Raw genomic sequence first — 17,969 nt, 5'->3', positions numbered from 1 at the left:
AAACATTTTGGCACATACAGGTCCCTTTCCCTTCTTTAGTATTTCTTTGGGATATAAGCCCAATAGAAACACTGCTGGATCAAAGGGTATGCACAATTTGATAATTTTTTGGGCATAATTCCAGATTGCTCTCCAGAATGGTTGGATTCGTTCACAACTCCACCAACAATGCATTAGTGTCCCAGTTTTCCCGCATCCCCTCCAACAGTCATCATTATTTTTTCCTGTCATCTTAGCCAATCTGACAGGTGTGTAGTGGTATCTCAGAGTTGTCTTAATTTGCATTTCTCTGATCAATAATGATTTGGAACACTCTTTCATATGAGTGGTAATAGTTTCAATTTCATCCTCTGAAAATTGTCTGTTCATATCCTTTGACCATTTATCAATTTTTCTCCTCTAACCTTGACCATATTGGTCTTGTTTGTGCAAACCCTTTTTAATTTAATATAATCAAAATTATCCATTTTGCATTTCATACTGTTCTCTATTTCTTGTTTGGTCATAAATTCCTCCATTCTCTAAAGATCTGACTGGTAAACCATTCCTTGTTCTCCTAATTTGCTTATAGTATCACCTTTTATATCTTAATCATGAACCCATTTCAACCTTCTCTTGTTATAGCAGGTGAAATGTTGGTCTATGCCTAGTTTTTTCCATACTATTGGATTTATCAAACATTAAGTTAATATAGTCATTGACTATTGTGTCTTGTATACTTAACCTATTTCACTGATCCATCCCTCTATTTCTTAGCTAGTAGCAAATTATTTTGATGACTGGCATTTTATAATACAGTTTTAGGTCTGGTACAACTAGGCCATCTTCCTTTCCATTTTACCCCCACTAATTTCCTTGATATTTTCGGCATTTTGTTCTTCCAGATGAATTTTGTTATTTTTTCTAGCTCTACAAAATTTTTGGCATTTTGATTGGTATGGCACTGAATAAGTAGATTAAGTAAAATTGTCATTTTTATTATATTACTTTGACCTACCCATGAACAATTGATATTTTCCCACTTGTTAGATCTGACTTTGTGTGAAAAATGTTTTGTAATTGTGTTCATATAGTTCCTGGGTTTGTCTTGTCAGGTAGACTTCCACATATTTTATGTTGTCTGTAGTTACTTTAAATGAGATTTTTCTTTTTATCTCTTGCTGTTGGGCTTCCTTGGAAGTAGAAATGCCCATAATTTATGTGGATTTATTTTATATTCTGCAACTTTGCTAAAGTTGTTTGTTGTTTCAAGTAGTTTTTTAGTTGATTTGCTAGGATTCTCTAAGTATACTATTCTATCTGCAAAGAGTGATAGTTTTATTTCCTCATTGACTACCCAAATTCCTTCAATTTCTTTTTCTTCCTTTATTGCTAATGCTAATATTTCTATTACAACATTGAATAATAGTGGTGATAATGGGCATCCTTATTTCATCTCTGATCTTATTGGGAATGATTCTAGCTTATTCCCATTACATATAATGCTCACTGATGGTTTTAGATAGATGTTGCTTATTTTAATTTCTCTTAATTCCTATGCTCTGTAATGTTTTTAATAGGAATGGAAGGAAGATTTCCCAGCATCTTTTGAGATAATGATTTATTAGTTTTCTTATTGATATGGTCAATTACATTGATGGTTTTCCTAATATTGAACCTGCCCTGCATTCTTGCTAAAAATTTTACTTGGTCATAGTATTTTATCCTGGTGCTAAATTGCTGTAATCTGTTTGCTTATTTTATTTAAAAATTTTGCACCAATATTTATTAGAGAGACTGGTCTATGATTTTCTTCGTCTGTTTTGGCTCTTCTTGGTTTGGGTATCAGCACCATATTTGTGTCAGTAAAGGAATGTAGCAAGACTCCCTCATCTCTTTTTCTAAATAGTCATATGGTATTGAAATTGTTTTTAAAATGTTTTATTTAAATGTTCATTATGGTTTATTTAATTTCTCTTTCAAAATGAAGTTATTTAAATATTTTATTCCCCATCTGTTAATCTGGCTAATTTATATTTTTTGTAAATTTTCATCTGTTTCATCCATTTCATCCGTGTTAGATTTATTTCCTCATTGGTGGGAAGATCATCCTTTTCATTTTTTGATGCTGGCAATTTGTTTTTCTTTTCTTTTTCTAATCAAATTAACTAAAAGTTTATTTATCTTACTGGTTTTTTCCTAAAGCCATATCATAATTTTATTGTGTTCAAAAATTTTGTTTTATTAATCTCTTCTTTGGTTTTTAGAATTTCTAATTTGTTCTTTAATTGGGTTTTAAACTTGTTCTTTTCTGGCTTTTTTTTTAGGTGCATTTCCAATACATTGATCTACTCTTTTTTATTTTATTCATGTAATCATTTAGAGAGATAAAATTTCCCATATGAACTGCTTTGGTTGTATCCCATAAGTTTTGGTATGTTGTCTCATTATTGTCATTCCCTTGGATGAAATTGTTTTCTGTGTCTATTGATATAATCATATGATTTCTGTTAATTTGGTTATTGATAAGTCAGTTATGCTAATAGTTTTCCTTATATTGAACTAGCCCTACTTGGTCACAGTGTATTATCCTGGTGATAAATTGCTGTAATCTCTTTGCTAATATTTTATTTTAAGATTTTTGCTTTAATATTCATTAGGGAAATTGTTGTATAATTTTCTTTTTCTATTTTGACTCTACTTGGTTTAGGTATCAACACCATATCTGTGTCATAAAAGGGATTTGGTAATACTCCTTCTTCCCCCATTTTCCCAAATAGTTTTTATAGTACTGGAATTAATTGTTCTTTAAATGTTTGGTAGCATTCCCTTGTAAATTCATCTGGTCCTGGAGATTTTTTTCTTAGAGAGTTCATTAATAGCTTGTTCAATTTTTTTTCTAAGATGGGACTATGTAAGTAATTTCTTTATTCCTCTGTTAATCTGTACAATCTATGTTTTTGTTAGTATTCATCCATTTCATTTAGATGATCAGATTTATTGGCTTACAATTGGGCAAAATAGCACCTAGTTATTACTTTAATTTCCTCTTCATTGGTGAAAAGTTCTCCCTTTTCACTTTTGATATTAACCATTTGGTTTTCTCCTTGACTTTTTTCTAATCAAATTAACCAAAAGGTTTATCTATTTTGCTTTTTTTTTTCATAAAACCAATTTTTAGTTTTATTAGTTCAGTAGATTTCTTACTTTCCATTTTATTAATCTTTCCTTTTATTTTCAGAGTTTCAAATTTGGTATTTAATTGGTTAAAATTGTTTTTTCCCCCTAGCTTTTTTAGTTGCATGCCCAATTCATTGATCTCCTCTTTCTCTATTTTATTCAAGTAAGCATCCTTCATGCACTTATTCTTTAGAATTAGATTATTTAGTTTCCAAGTAATTTTTGGCCTCTTTTCCTCTGGTCTTTTATTACATGTAATTTTTATTGCACTATGATCTGAAAAAGATGCATTTTCTATTTCTGCCTTTCTACATTTGATTTTGAGGTTTTTATGCCATAAATGGTCAGTTTTTGTGTAAGTGCCATGTGTTGCTGAGAAAAGATATATTCCTTTTTTTCCCCATTCAGTTTTCTCTAGAGATCTATCATATCTAAATTTTCTAAGATTCTATTCACCTCCTCAACTTTTTAAATTTTGTGGTTAGATTTATCTAATTCTGAGAGGAGGAAATTAAAGTTTTGTTGTCTATTTCTTCCCATAACTAAGCTTCTTTTGTAAGAATTTGGATGCTGTACCACTTAGTAATATATGTTTAATATTGATATTATTTCATTGTCAAGGGTACCTTTTAGTGAGATGTAGTTTTCTTCCTTGTCTTTTTAAATTATATCTTTGTCCTTTTGGTTTGAGATCGGGATTGCTATCCCTGCCTTTTTTTTTTTTTTTTTTTTTTTTTTTTTACTTCATATTCTGCTCTTTTTAACTTTTACTCTGTGTATCTATCTGCTTCAGATGTGTTTCTTGTAAAAGAACATATTGTAGGATTCTGCTTTTTAATCTACTCTGTTATCCACTTAGGTTTTATGGGAGAACTCATCCCATTCATATTAAGTTATGATCATCAGCTGTGTATCTTTCTCCATCCTATTTTCTCTCCTCTATATACTTTTTTCTCTTTGTACTCTGTCCCTCCTTACTAGTGTTTTGTTACTGACCAACTCCCTCCTTTCTCTCAGCCTTTTTCTGTATTGTTTTTGCCCTCCCTTTCAAACCCTTTCCTTTTCATTTCCATTTCTCCTCTTCTTTATAGATTGAGATAAATTTAGGTATTTATTTTATTAGTTATTAGGTTCATAAATATGTATGTTATTCCATTTTTATGCCAAATCTGATGAGATTAAGTTTTAGACAATGCTCATCCTCCTTCCCTTCTTTTCCTCTACTATAATAGGTCTTTTGTGTCTCTTCATGATGATCTCATTTACTCCATTTTATCTCCCCTTTTCTCTTTTCCCAGTATAATTCTTTTTTCATCCCATAATGCCTTTTTTCTAATGTCATCATCAGTCCAGTCAATTTATATCCACCCTCTCTCTGCATATATACCTCTTCTAACTGCTCTAATAAATGTTCTCAAGAGTTACAAGTACCATCATCTTCCCAGTTTAACCTGTAACAGTATTTTTTTCTTTCCTGTTTGCTTTTTTTATGCTCTCTTGAGTCTTCTATTTGAAGACTGAATTTTGTTTAGTTCTTGTTTTTTAATCAGAAATGATTGAAAATCATCTATTTCATTGGTGTCCTTCTTGATTGTAGTCCAAGTTTGTTTGCTTGGATTCCAAGCCTTTAATATAGGAGCTGCTAAGTCCTGGGTGATCTTCATTGTGGACTTTCTATATTTGAATTTTTCTTTTGGTCAGCTTGCAGTATTTTCATCTTAGCCTTATAATTCTGGAATTTAGCTACAATATTTTTTCGAGTTTTTCCCATTCTGGGATGATCAGTGGATTCATACAATGGCTATTTTGTCCTCTGATTCTAGGAGCACTTTTCTTTGATTTTTTGAAAAAATGTTATCCAGCCTTCTCTCTTTTTTTGATAATGGCTTTCTGGTAGTCCAATAATTCTTATCTTATCTCTCCTGGACCTATTTTCCAGGTCTTTTTTTTTTCCCCCCCAATGAGGTATTTTACATTTTTTCTATTTTTTCATCCTTTTTAGTTTGACTTTTTAGTCAAAACATTAAAACTTTTTTTTAGTTTAGTTTTCAATGTCACAGTCATTAGCTTTCATTTGCCTAATTCTAGTTTTTAATGGTGATTTTCTTCAGTTACCTTTTGTACCTGTCTTCCATTTAGCTAATTCTATTTTTAAAGATGTTGTTTCCTTCAGTCAACTTTTTGGCCTTAGAAAATCTAAGCTTGTTGACTCTCTCTTGCAGATTTTCCATTCCTTTCCCCAATTTTTCTTTAACCCCTTTTATTTGACTTTTAAAACCTGAGCTTTTCTAAGAAGGCTCTTTGGGCTTGAGAGCAATTCATATCTTCCTTTGAGGTTTCTTTGGCTTTGAATGCTGGGGCTTCAAATGCTTCGTGATTTGCTTTCTGAGCCAAGGGAGCCAGATTTAGTCTTGCCTTTTGTTTTCTGGTTTCCAGGGCTGGCAATTTGACTTCTGCATTGGGATGGCGGCTCTACCACTGGTCTGCTATGGTATTTTCCAGTTGCCCTAGGACTGAGAGGTGTTGCTTGCTGGTCTGTGCTGTGGCTAAGCCCCTCACACAGGTTTGCCTTGATGCCATCTGTGCTGGGCTTTGCTCCCTTTTCACCCAAGGGAGACTAGTTTCCCTCTGAAAAAAACATGTTTTATTCTGTCTCTTTGTAGCTTCTATTGCTCCAAAATCTGTTCAGAGGTTTGGATTCAGGTTGTTTCAGAAGGAAACTAGAAAGTTTAGGCAACTTCCAGGCTTCTCTACCTCATCCTTAGTTCTCAGAGGCCCAGTGACAAGCAGAAAGTGAGGTCTTGACTTTCTAGTGAATTGGATTTAAAGGAGGCAGAGCTGCACCATCATCAGCCTCCCAGTCGCCTCCTAATGGGTCCCTGAGCCTCTTGTCTCTTCCCTTTTCAGTCCACTCTCTACACAAACGTCCAAGTGATATTCCGGAATTGTGTCTGGCCCCATCACTTTTTCTCCTTAGCAAATTATATTGGTTCCCCTATTAATATTCCCTTGTCATTTATTTATTTTATCTCCATTCAGCTTTTTAATTTTTATATATTTTATTTTCCAGTTACATGTAAAAAATGTTTTATATTTGTTTTTAAAACTTTGAGTACCAGATTTTTTCTTCCTTTCACCCCCTCCCCACCATGAGAAGGTACATGTGAATACAAAACATTTCCATAAATGTCATGTTAAAAAAATATATAGATCTTCCCCCTCCCAAGAAAAACAACCTTAAGAAAAATAAAATTTAAAAAGTATGCTTCACTCTGTATATAGACACAAGCAATTCTTTCTCTGGTTATGGATAGCATTTTTCAAGTCCTTCAGAGTAGTCTTTTTTCAGCATTAATTAGGTCTGAGATTCTTTTCATGGCTTTAGAACCTTCCTTCCTAGGGAGGAGTGCTCCCTCCCCTCTCCTGGAGCCACTTCCAGGTACCCTCCATCCCCTCTTAGTGCTTTCTGGGAGAGTCCCATTCTTTCCTTCTTCATTCCTAGTGCCTGGTACGCAGAGGGGGAAAAAAAAAAAAAAGATGCTTGTTGATTGATTGAGGAAATAGAATAAAGAAAATTCCAGGTTTGTTACAGGTTAGAAGAATCCCTGGTGAGCGAAGAGCTTTTTAAAGGCCGATTAAAGTTAATTCGAGCAGAGTTCAAATGTTCGAGTTCTTGTTCTTCTCAAAACACAGCCGGTTTAGCTTAGGGCCCTCCGAATATCTCCAAATCCAAGTTATCCTCTGCCTCTGCTTTCACAGTGGTGTGAGATGAAGATGAATCTGGTTGTCCACTGAACTCTCACTCGTAGCTTTATCCTCTGAAAGCTCTTCGTCTGCCACCAGCCAGCCAAGTGGAAAAAATTTATTCTGGAATGGCTGTCTCGCCTTATATGTGAATCTTCTGAGAGAATGGGATTATGGGTTTTCTCCCATAGTACTCTCTGGCCCAAAGAGCTTTAAGGGAGGTGTGAACTCCCTTGAAGTTAGAAAGTTTACTTTGTGAAGCTGGCATACTTGTGGACTCCAATGAGTAAAGGTGGGAACACAAGCCTTGTCTTAATTAGTTCTACTTAGTACCTTGTTTCAGGTTCTGCCCAAAATCTTCTTCTAAGATTAGATCAACTCTAATTAGTTAGCAGGATTCCAACAGAAAAAGTTACTTTTCATTATACTGCTGCAGACTGTTTATTCCGTAAATGAGATAATGGATCAATCTAGACGCAGGGTTTAGAGGGACCCCCTAGGACAGGTGTGCCCGCGGGCAGAGATTGATCAGACAGCTCCCCGGGAGACTGCAGGAGGGCCTCGCCCTCCCTCGTTCCGGGTACGAGTCTGGGCCCCTATACCCCCTAGCAGCTCTTTCCTCCTTTCAGGTTACACAGAAGAACAAGTAGGGAATGAACTCATTTCAGTGAAACCACTGTCCGTTCTGCAGATTCGAAGGCCAGCTGGCAGGTGGAGCGAGAGAGCCTTGAGGCGGGCATAGGCAGGGCAAAGGTGCGTAGATGAGACGGGACCGCTGCTGGCCGGCGCTGGGGAGAGGGAGGCAAGGCCCAGAACTCGACGTCGGGGGGACACGGCCGCTCCGGGCAGAGCCTCCGCAGCCCAAGTGGGCTGAGCTCGCGTGCATCGTGCGAGCCCGTGCGGATCCCGAACTCCCCGGGACTAGCAGGTGCAAGTCTCGGGGAGCTGTGAGAAAGACAGTGCCGAGCCGGGAGGGGACGGCGCGGGGCAGCACGCATGCGCGCTCCGGCCGCCTCCCGGGATCGGCCCGACCCGGGCTCTTGGAGCCTCAGAACGCCGTCTTGTCTCCGCCTCCCTGGGGCCCGCTTCTCATTGGCGCATTGGGGCAGTGCGCAAGCGCTCCCGCGGCTGGAAAGCCGAGGGGGGTAGGGCAGCGCAGCGACAGCGCGGATAGGCGCGCATGCGCGGCGAGACGGCCGCGGGAGCGGTAGCTGCGGCGGGGGCTCCCAGCGAAGGGAGTTGAAGAGGCTGTGGGGGTGAGCGGGCCGGGGCCGTCGGTCTGCTTGGCCTAGGTAGGACGAAGTCCACGGGGCCGGGCGAGGGCGGGAGGCGGCGCTGGCATGGGCCGAGTCCGGCCGTGGCTAAGGGCCCTGGGCCGTTTGCCGACAGGTTGGTTGTGGGGCCGGCTATTGTGTGCGTTGTCGCAGCGGCGGCGGTGGCGGAGGCCGGCGCCTAAGATGGCGGCGGCGCGGGGGGGCGGACGCCCTGAGGGAGGCCGGCGGGGTCCCCTCCCGCCGCCGTGGCCACCCCCGAGCTGCGCGAGCGCCCCTCCCCCTCATGTCCGGGCCCCCTCCCCAGGGTCCGTGGCTGGAGCGCGGCCTGTGGGCTCTGCGCTTGCGCAGGAGGCGCCGAGCCGGGCCCGGGTGAACGTGCGCGTACCCGCGCCCCTCCCCCACTGCTTTCTGCCCTAGGGGGGTGTCTGACGGAGGGGGACGGGTGCCTGGCGGCGGAGGTGATCCGGGGGCTAGGCCGAGGTCGGGTTAGAGAAACTAACGGGTCTCGCTTCAGTGGTGGCGAGCAGCCCACGGTGCTCAGGGGGTCCCTTCCTCGAGGTTCCTCCTGAGCTCCTGGCGTGCGGCTAATCACTCCCGCCCCCACCTCAGACCCAAGAAGACGTATCCGAAGGGGGAGGGGGGGGTGTTCTTGTCCTGGAGGACCCGGGTGAGAGAAACCTCTCAGGGGCGTGCGCCTGGGGCTGTCATCGGGAGTGGGGTCGGAACGGGGAGGAGGGAGCGGCGGGGAGTCCCGGGGAGAAGCAGGCACGAGGGGGGAGGGTGGGTCAAGGCGGAGCCGTCGGGGATCTTCGGGCTCTCAGGCTTCGCTCTGGTCGAGGCCTGGACTTCTAGGGGAGGCGGCCGCAGATGGTTTGGTTTTAACATCATTGGAGGATGAGTCTCTTCCAAACAGTGTCATCACTTTTCATTTCATTGTTGGTTTAAAGAATTTTTCTCTTGGGAACTCCAGGGTGTGATCTGAATTTGTGGTGGTTACATAATGATAGAAAAGCTCCAGTCTTTATCCCTTCAGATGCTCTCTCTAACTGAAGCCCCCTAGGAGGCTCACATTCTTAATGGCCCTCACCACTGGGCCACGACTGGTCCAGAAACTGCTTGCGGCCAGGTTTCTTGTCCAAGGTCACACAGATGACCTGACCTCCTGCCTTGGAAGGTAGGAGTAGAGCCTTTATTAAGCAAGCAGGCACGCCATTAGCATTTTGTAAATATCTCGAATTTTCTCTTCATTGTGCCCTTAGCGGTTTCCACTTGAGAAAATTGAGGCAAGTAGGTATCTAAGATGAAATCTGAACTAAGTCTGGGTGATTACCTGGAGTCAGCCAGCTGCTTTTATGTGCCATGGCACTTTGCACTTCATAAAAGATTTGGTGATGGCTCAGTGCCAGAGGCTGAGTTATAAGCTAGATATTTAAATCTGTAATCTAATTTTGATCACCTCTTTGTTATCTCCTTTTAAAATAAAACTCTCCAGTCCTGTAGATGTCAGCTCTTCTGTTCCAATCAGCCATCTATTCCTCTTTTTCCTCCATGACACCTTTTTGGTCAAGATGTTCTACATTGCATACTTGGCTTTTTATAGGCTCCTAGATGGAGAACTGGAGTGGCTTCTTTAGGAGTCAAGGAATCCCACCTCATTTTGCAGACGAGGTCACTTGAGGCTGAGAAGCCCCTGAAAACAGTGGATGAGTATTGGAGGCTGAATGCAGGCTCAGATCACAGTGGCTCTCAAGGTTGCCTTCTTCTTTGGGGTTACTCAGGTGATTTCCTTATTCCTGATTTATTCCTCCTTTTCTGTGTCCCCATGGTCGAAGACTAACTCCAGGCTTATTTTCCAGCCCTACTTCCTTCTCTTACACTCTCCAGTTCAGGCTCTCTTCTTCCCTCTCCCTAGATTAGAATGACCTGTCAGCCTCTCCTCTACCATTTGTTGGTACTTAACTCATTTGTCCCACAGAATTTGATGAGTACTAGTGTGACGCCTCAGCAAAGTTAGGGTAGTTCTTTCTCTTTGTTCCTTAGAATCTGTTTTCTCTCATGCTTCTCTCTCCAACCACTAAACATCAGCATGGTTCTTTATCCTCTTCTTTCTCTTGCCAATCTTTCACCATTCTCCCATGGAGTAAATCTGCTTTATGCCTATTGCTCCCAAATCTGTATTTGCAACCCCAACTTTGTCCCTGAGTTTCAGGCCTCTCATGTCTGCTATTCTCCCTCCCTCCTTCCCCCACCCCATTACAAGTTTACCATCTAACACATCTTCCAGTGACTCCCCAAACCCAATATATCTCAAGCAGATGATTGTTTCAAGCTTTACCAACTCTCTTGACTTTTCCTCCTTTTTTTTCCTAGTAAATTTATTTATTTTTAATACACATTGCTTTATGAATCATGTTGGGAGAGAAAAATCAGAGCAAAAGAGAAAAACCATGTAAGAGATAAAAAAATGGAAAAAAGTGAACTTAGCATGTGTTAATTTACATTCAGTCTCCTTAGTTCATTTTCTGGATGCAGATGACATTTTCTGTCCAAAGTCTATTGGGATTGCTTTTTACACTTTTCCTCCTGCTAAGAAGGAAGGAAACAAATGTGTTTATTAAGTGCCTGCTTCATGCCAAGCATTTTGCAGATAGCTCATTTTATCTTTACAACAACCAAGGAGGTTGGCTTTTTTCCTCCCATTATATAGTTGAAGAAACTGAGGCAGACAGGTTAAGTGAGTGACCCAGAGTCACAACTCTAGTAAAGTGTCTAAGGCCATTTATGAATTCAGGTCTTTCCAACTCCAGGCCGGACATTCTAGCCACTGTGCTACTTAGCTATCTTTATCATTCATCCCTGTCACGTAATGTTTTTACCAGGGCTTAATAGACCAAAAGCAGCCAGGTGGGCAGGGTGTACACCCTGGAGTCAAGAAGACTCATTTCAAATTCTACCTTAGACTTAGTGATTTGTGACCCTGGGCAAGCTACTTCACACACACTATCTCAGTTTCTTCATCTGCTAAATGGAAGTAATCGTATCACCTATCTCACAGGACTGTTAAGATCATACAAAATCGTATTTATAAAGAGCCTTACAAATAAATGCAATTTATTACCTTTGGTGGTTTTCTCATTTCTCTTATCCATGTCAATTCCTGATTTTTTTTTTTTATACCTGTTAGCGATCTCTTCTTTCCTTGTTATCATTCCTGCTCTGCTAATGCTTATGGGCCCTTATCAGAATCTAATTCTTAAAGAGCCATCAAAAGATAGTAAATTTGAATCTCAGCTCTGATAGCTATCACCTATGTGTAATTCTGAGCAGATAAAGAGGGGTCTGGGAGGCACTGCCATTGAATGGAAAGTATGTTGGATTGAGAGTTAAGTGGAAGGTTGGGGTGGGTGGGAGTGTGTTTACTCACCTGGCTGTCTTCTTTGTTCATCAGTACAGCCTGAAGATTGTGCTAGTTAGTTCTAAGGTCCATCATGATCCTCTCTTTGCAGGTTCTTCCAGGTCTACATTCTATAAACTCTTGGCTGGATTGCATCCCTCCCCTCTGAGCATGCTCCTTTGGTGGGTGCTCCACCCAAGCCATGTCAGCCTGGACATAGTGGAGATGCCTGGTTTATGTCCAGTCATCCATTTTTGCCTTCTTCATTCTAGTGTCTGTCAGAGGTTCTCTCCTTAGCTATCCTTGCCCATAGAAATCTGGCTCCTCATCTTCAAAATCCAGCTCACGTGATGTTTTGTTTCATGAAGTTTTCTTTGATTCCTTCTCAATAGTAACCATTTTTCTCTAGAACTTGCCTAGGTTTGGCATACAATAGTTTTTGTACCTCTTGTGTCTCCAGCATATCCTGCATGCTAGATGGACCAGGGGTACTCAGACGCCACTTCACTTGGAAGTAAACATTTCATCCTAATATTTATTTTTTTTGACTTGTGGATAAATATGCTGCATCAATTCATGGAGTTTGGTTCTTCAAGTCATTCTTCCCTTGAAGTCCTTTGTTTTCAGTCTTGCCCTTGATATGTGATTAATAAATGTTTGTTAAATAAAATTGGATTATATTATTATTATTTTTTAATTCAGCTATTTCCTTATCATATTCTCCTACTGGAATGTTAGTTGTGGGTCATCTTGGCATTTTCATGCTTTCCTGGCCTAGTACTCTGAATAGGAGACAGTTAATGTTATAAATTTGAGTAACTAAGTAAGAAATAGTGAATCCATTTAAAATAATAGGTAGTAATGAAGATGAGATTTTGCTGGGAAATAAACATAACTCATTAATCTATCATTTTAATATCTTTTTCTCAGAATATAATAGCATATAAGCATATGAGATAGCAGTTGAGAGACCTCCAGACTGAAAGGGATCTCAAAGAAAAATGAGCAGTGTTTTCTCTTTGAGAATCATGGGCAAGTCCTCTAGTTTCCTTGCACCTCATTTTCTCAGCTGTAAAAAGGGGATAATAGTAGTTGTTCCATTTAGTATACAAGGTAGTGAGAATCAAGTGAAGACTGCCTCATGCATTTATGTTGGCAGTGCTGTCAGGGACTTCTAAAATGAGTAGGGTACGCGTTATTCCCATTTTACAGAAGAGGATTGTGAGGCTGAAAGAAGTCAAGTGACTTACGTGAGGTCGGAACACATTGATCCTGGCTTTGTGTGTTGCCCATCCACTATTGGCTTTCAGAGAATGGAGCCTTGGGGCATTAGTGGCAGCTAAGGGAGTGCTGAAGGACTTCAGTTGGTCCTGTGAGGCAGCAGTGCCAATAATTATAGAAGTCCCATTTTCAGGTGAGAAAGCCCAGTCTCACAGATATTATGTGATTTGCTTTTTGTCTCTCCCAGTGTCAGAGAAAAGAATTTGAACCCAGCTCTCTGCTACATCCAGCTGACATAGATGTGAAAAGTGCTTTATCAATTGAAGTATACCGTAGATCTCAGCAGTTTGATTCTCACAAAAAGGGAAGGAATCAAAGAGTGGGGGGGAGGCCAAGAACAGACCCACATGTACGATCCATGAGTCTAAGATATTGTTTGTCACTTCTAAAGATCCCCTTAAGTGTAGAACTAAATTCACAATGCTCGTTTTGCTTTGATGCTTGACTCTGGTCTTTCTGATTTTTTTTTTAAACCCTTTTCCATTACCATTAACTGCCTGTTTTCCCTATCAGTACATAAATAGCTGCTTCTCCCTCCCTCATCACATCCTGTTCTACCCCCTATGTCATGAGCATTCTACTGAGGCAAAGATCCCAGGGTCAATGTCCTTTCTATGCCTGGCACTACGTAAAGCTCTGGAGAGACATAACAAGTCAGGTTCTGTTCTCAGGGAGCTTGCAACCTAATAGTGGGACAGCTTGTAAACAATTAAATCCCAACAGGAGGAAAAGGATGAATTGGAGATGATCACCAGAAAAGGCACTAAACACTAAGGGGATGAGGAAAGGCTTCTAGAAAGTGGGGTTTTAGTTGGGACTTGAAGCCAAGAGGCAGAGAGGAAGGGAGAGAATTCCATGCATTTGGGATTTGGGAAATAGAGTGTGCTGTTGGAGGGATGGAGGCCAATGTTACTGAACCACAGAGTACTCCTAAAGAGGGGATTGTAGGGAGATGCAGGAAGATTGGAAGATAGGAAGGAACCAGATTTGAATTCTAAACAGATGATTTTATGTTTTGTCCTGGAGATGATAGGGAGCTATTGGAGTTTACTGACATACTTGTGATTTATGTTTAAGGAAGATTAATTTGACACCTTTGGAGGTTGGATTGAGGAAGGAAGAGATTTGAGCCAGGCAGACTCACCAGCTGACTATTGCAGTAGTTCAGGTGTAAGATGATCAAAGCCAATATCAGAGTGGTGACAGCATCAGGCTATAATCGATCTATGAATATCAGCACAGAGATGATTGGCTCATTATCATCACAAATAAAATAGTATAGAGGCAGAAGAGAAGGCCCAGGATGGAGCCCTGCTCCATGGGAACCTCTTCCTTCCCTCCAGGCTTGGGAAATAATAGAGCAGAACAAGAGCTCAGCATTTTAGTATCTTTCAATAATCCTACGTTGTATTACACTAGTCTTGATAACTGCAAAGAGCTCCTTTTTTCTTCTTTTAAAGATATTTCATTTAAGTAAGCCATATTATAGTATTCAGTATACTACGGGTGATGAATTATATCTCAACATCCCTAATAAGAAGGGTTACCTGAAATTTCATGTGGAAATTTTCCCAACTTAATTTTGGATATTATGGCATATTAATTGACTATCTAGCTGTCATAAGGACTGACAGTAACAAACGTTAGAGGGAATCCTAATTGAAGATTGTAGATATTATGAACATGTAGATTGTTTGTAGTTTTTCACTGTTTCAAGTAAAGCACCTCTGTCTTTTATGTTCTTTTTCATAACATTAAATGTGAAAGTTTTGAAGGGTCAGGGTCATTCTGACACACAAGGCTTTAAATATTTTGTAATTGATAATTATATTAGATCAAAAGTTTTATATGTAACACCAGTAAGATCAAAGTTGGAAGAAAATTACATTCCAAATATTGCCTCTGATATTTCATAGTTACTTGATTACAGGTGAGTCCTTTTACTTCTGAGTTTGTTTCCTGATCTATAAAATGGATGTTAATTATCCATCCCAATATTGAACGTATACATATATATGCATATATTTGCTATTTTTACAAAATTGAGGTTTTAATTTGTTTCTTGAGTTTGGACAGTTTTTCAAGTGACTAATGGCTAATTTCCTTGTTAATATTTGTTTTGAGTTGGGAATAATAGGGATTAATTACTTCTAATAGCTTCTAATATCAGATTATTTTTTTAATTGATAAGTTTACCATAAAGATTTCCTAACATGTTTATTTTGGATATATTATTTTCTGTAGCGTAACATTTTTGGTTTAATAAAGGTCGAGTTGGATGTTTAACGATAATTTACAATTGTTCGGTGTGTGCTCAGAACCTGAGTTCTAATCCTAGTGATGCAACTTCCTCATTCTATATTTTGGGGAAAATAACTTCCCCTCTTTGGACCTCATTGTAAAAGCAGGAAAGGCATTTGGACTGAATGATATTTTCCAGATCCCTTTGCATTTCTGTGCTCAACATAGACTTTTTTATGCTGCTACCTAATTTTTCCATTGCTTTAATGAATGAATCTTGATTTTCTTCTCTTCTAGAGTTTTCTGCTTTGTTCTAATCTGTGTTTTCCTCCATTTTTCAATGAGCCAGCGAGGCAGCACAGTAGATACAGTACTAAATTGTGCATATAGAATTTGGGGGTTCTGTGCTGCCTTTTGCTCTGTGACATAAATGAATCTCTTAAAAATCTCTCTTGAATTGTGATTTTCTCAATTGCAAAGTAGGAGTGATATTTACATTGTCCATCTTGATGGGGGATAGTTTTGATGATGTGTAAATCACTTCAGAATTTTAAAGTTTTATATAAATATTTGCGATCATGAATTAATCTGGATAATTCATAATTGGAAGATATTTTGAAACTTGGCAAGGCTGCCTTTTATCGTTTTGTTTTTTCTGGATCCTTTTGACAACTTGCTTATTTTTCTAGGTGATAAATCTTTTTGTTTTCATAAAGTGTAACCTATTGGAAGTTTGAGAATATCAATATGCAGCATATTGACATCTTTACTACTGTTGTCTTGATTTAGCCTTATACAAGGAATGTTCTAATTATATAGTTTATTTCAAAGTTTTAGTTATTCTGGCATATAATGCACTGATAATGGCTTGACTGACTCATTTAATGTGAATCTCTTTGAACAGGTTTGGAAAAAACAGAAGACACTTTTGTGTTTTAAATTTAACATTATACAAAGGAAAGTTGAATTAGAGTAGACATAATAGGGATTAACATTTTTTGGTGTATTTGAACTCCTTTGTCATTCTTGGTAAAGCCTTTGCACTCTAAAATAATGTTTTTAAATGCAGATAGGATATATTGCTAAGTTAACTATTATTGTTGGTTTATTAAATACAATTTTTACTATGTCTTTAAAATTCATGGGCCCCTTTGGGGACCCCAAGGGGACACCCATTGATAGCTACTTAAGAACCCTTTCCATACTGTATATTCCTTGCTGTCATATTGGTAGTTTTTGAGAATACTCTTCCAGATTGTTTGCTTTTGCAACCTCCTGCTGGGAATCCCCACTTCGTAAGGGATAGTGAACTTTTGTGTAGTTTTTTTTTTTTTGACTAGTAAATTTTGAGAAGAGAATGTGAGACTAACTTAGTGCTTGCTGTACTCTTTATGCCAAAAACTTTCTTTCCTTGTTCTAAAACCCCATCCCCTCTTCACTACAGTCCAAGCTCTTTGTTATAGTAGCCATACTCTTAATACATGTAACCAAGTTTCTAGAAGTAGACTTTTTGTTATTTTCTATTATATATAATTACTGATCATTAAACTTTGCACCACCCTGAAAAGAACCAATGACTTGAAGGTATATTTGGGGAACTGCTGTTCAGGTGCCAATGCTGTTTGGATTTCCCTTCTGACATACTTAGGGTGGTATTGGAATAAGGAGATTAGTTTAATCTTAAAAGATGTGGGAGAAACAGTACAAAACTTTGCCAACTAAGACTTGTTTCTGTTTTAAGTTTTTAAAAAGTTTTTGTGGGCACACTAGTTGCTTTGTACTGTATGTCATATTTTTTTGGATGGCCTAATATTAAAAAAAACTCCAAAATTCTGCTAGATACAGTAAATGATTTTGGCCCAAAGTTTAAAATCCCTGGAATTGAGCAGATACTAGGTCTCTTGCTGAATTTCTGAGTTTACTTGAGTAAAGTAGAATGAATAAAAAGCGATCCTTTTTGAGTTTGCCTTGCAAAATGGGAATTGGGCCTCTTGAGTATTGAGCTTGTGAGTGGAATAATTCCTGGATCTTACTGATTGACTATCTGAACTCAGGTTCCTGGTAAATTGAAGATCTCAAATGTATCTCTTCCTCAATGCTGGAATGGGATAGCAGGAAGCTCATGTCTTTGTTACTGGCCCACAGAAGAATCCTAACAAGTTACGATGGCCTTTGCTTTGTCTGGCTCCTGTAAGACTATTTCCTAATAAAACTTCTGAAATCACTCTCTAAGGCTGCTGGGTTCAGGTTTATTATTTCTTAGGTGATTTTAGATTTATAAAGCACTTTAATCACAACTATGTGACAGAGATAATGGAATGGGAGGTCTTGAACAGGTAGCAGTAAGTGTCTGAAATGGAATGCAGACCTATTTCTTCTGATTCTAAGATCATTTAGCATTTTGCATTGTTGCTGCTTTGCATTGTTGCCACTTGGCTTCTCCTGTCATCTGAAATTGTCCAGCATGTCTGACCTGTTTGATCATGGGCTTGAAATATATTTTCACTGGAATATCAATGGATAAAGGAAGAATCAAGAAATTTGGAGCAGAGTAGTACTGTGACTAGAGTGCAGAACTTATCTTTCAGAAGAACAGTTTAGATACTGCCTCAGACACTTAGTAGGTGTGTGCCTGGGCAAGAAACTTTAGCTGTCCTGAACTCAAAGTTCTTTTTTGTAAAGAAGGGATATAAGGACACCTTACAGAATTATTGGAACAACCAAATGAGTTAAATGTGTGAAGCATCTGACAAATCTTAAAGGGGCTCTGTAAATGCCAGTTCCCATTAAACATATTTTCATAATGAACATTACTGAATAATTATTTTTGGTTCTGTGCAAGATTTCAGATCTAGTATTGTAAAATTTAGCTATGA

The 17,969-nt window shown here is 39.1% G+C and overlaps 1 protein-coding gene across 3 annotated transcripts in view; it reads left to right on the top strand.

The window, feature by feature from the left end:
• Positions 1-8,102: 8,102 nt before the first annotated feature.
• Positions 8,103-17,969, top strand: part of ZNF638 (zinc finger protein 638) — an 86,748-nt gene continuing 76,881 nt past the window's right edge. For all 3 annotated transcript variants that reach the window (XM_051974309.1, XM_051974308.1, XM_051974310.1), the window contains exon 1: positions 8,103-8,195. The gene's annotated coding sequence lies outside the window, so the exon portion shown is untranslated. The remainder of the gene's footprint in view (positions 8,196-17,969) is intronic.

The sequence above is a fragment of the Antechinus flavipes genome, chromosome 2 (assembly GCF_016432865.1).
Source record: "Antechinus flavipes isolate AdamAnt ecotype Samford, QLD, Australia chromosome 2, AdamAnt_v2, whole genome shotgun sequence".
Taxonomy (NCBI): Eukaryota; Metazoa; Chordata; class Mammalia; order Dasyuromorphia; family Dasyuridae; genus Antechinus; species Antechinus flavipes.
The sequence above is the reverse complement of the archived record's forward strand: the minus strand, read 5'-3'. Positions and strand labels throughout refer to the sequence as shown.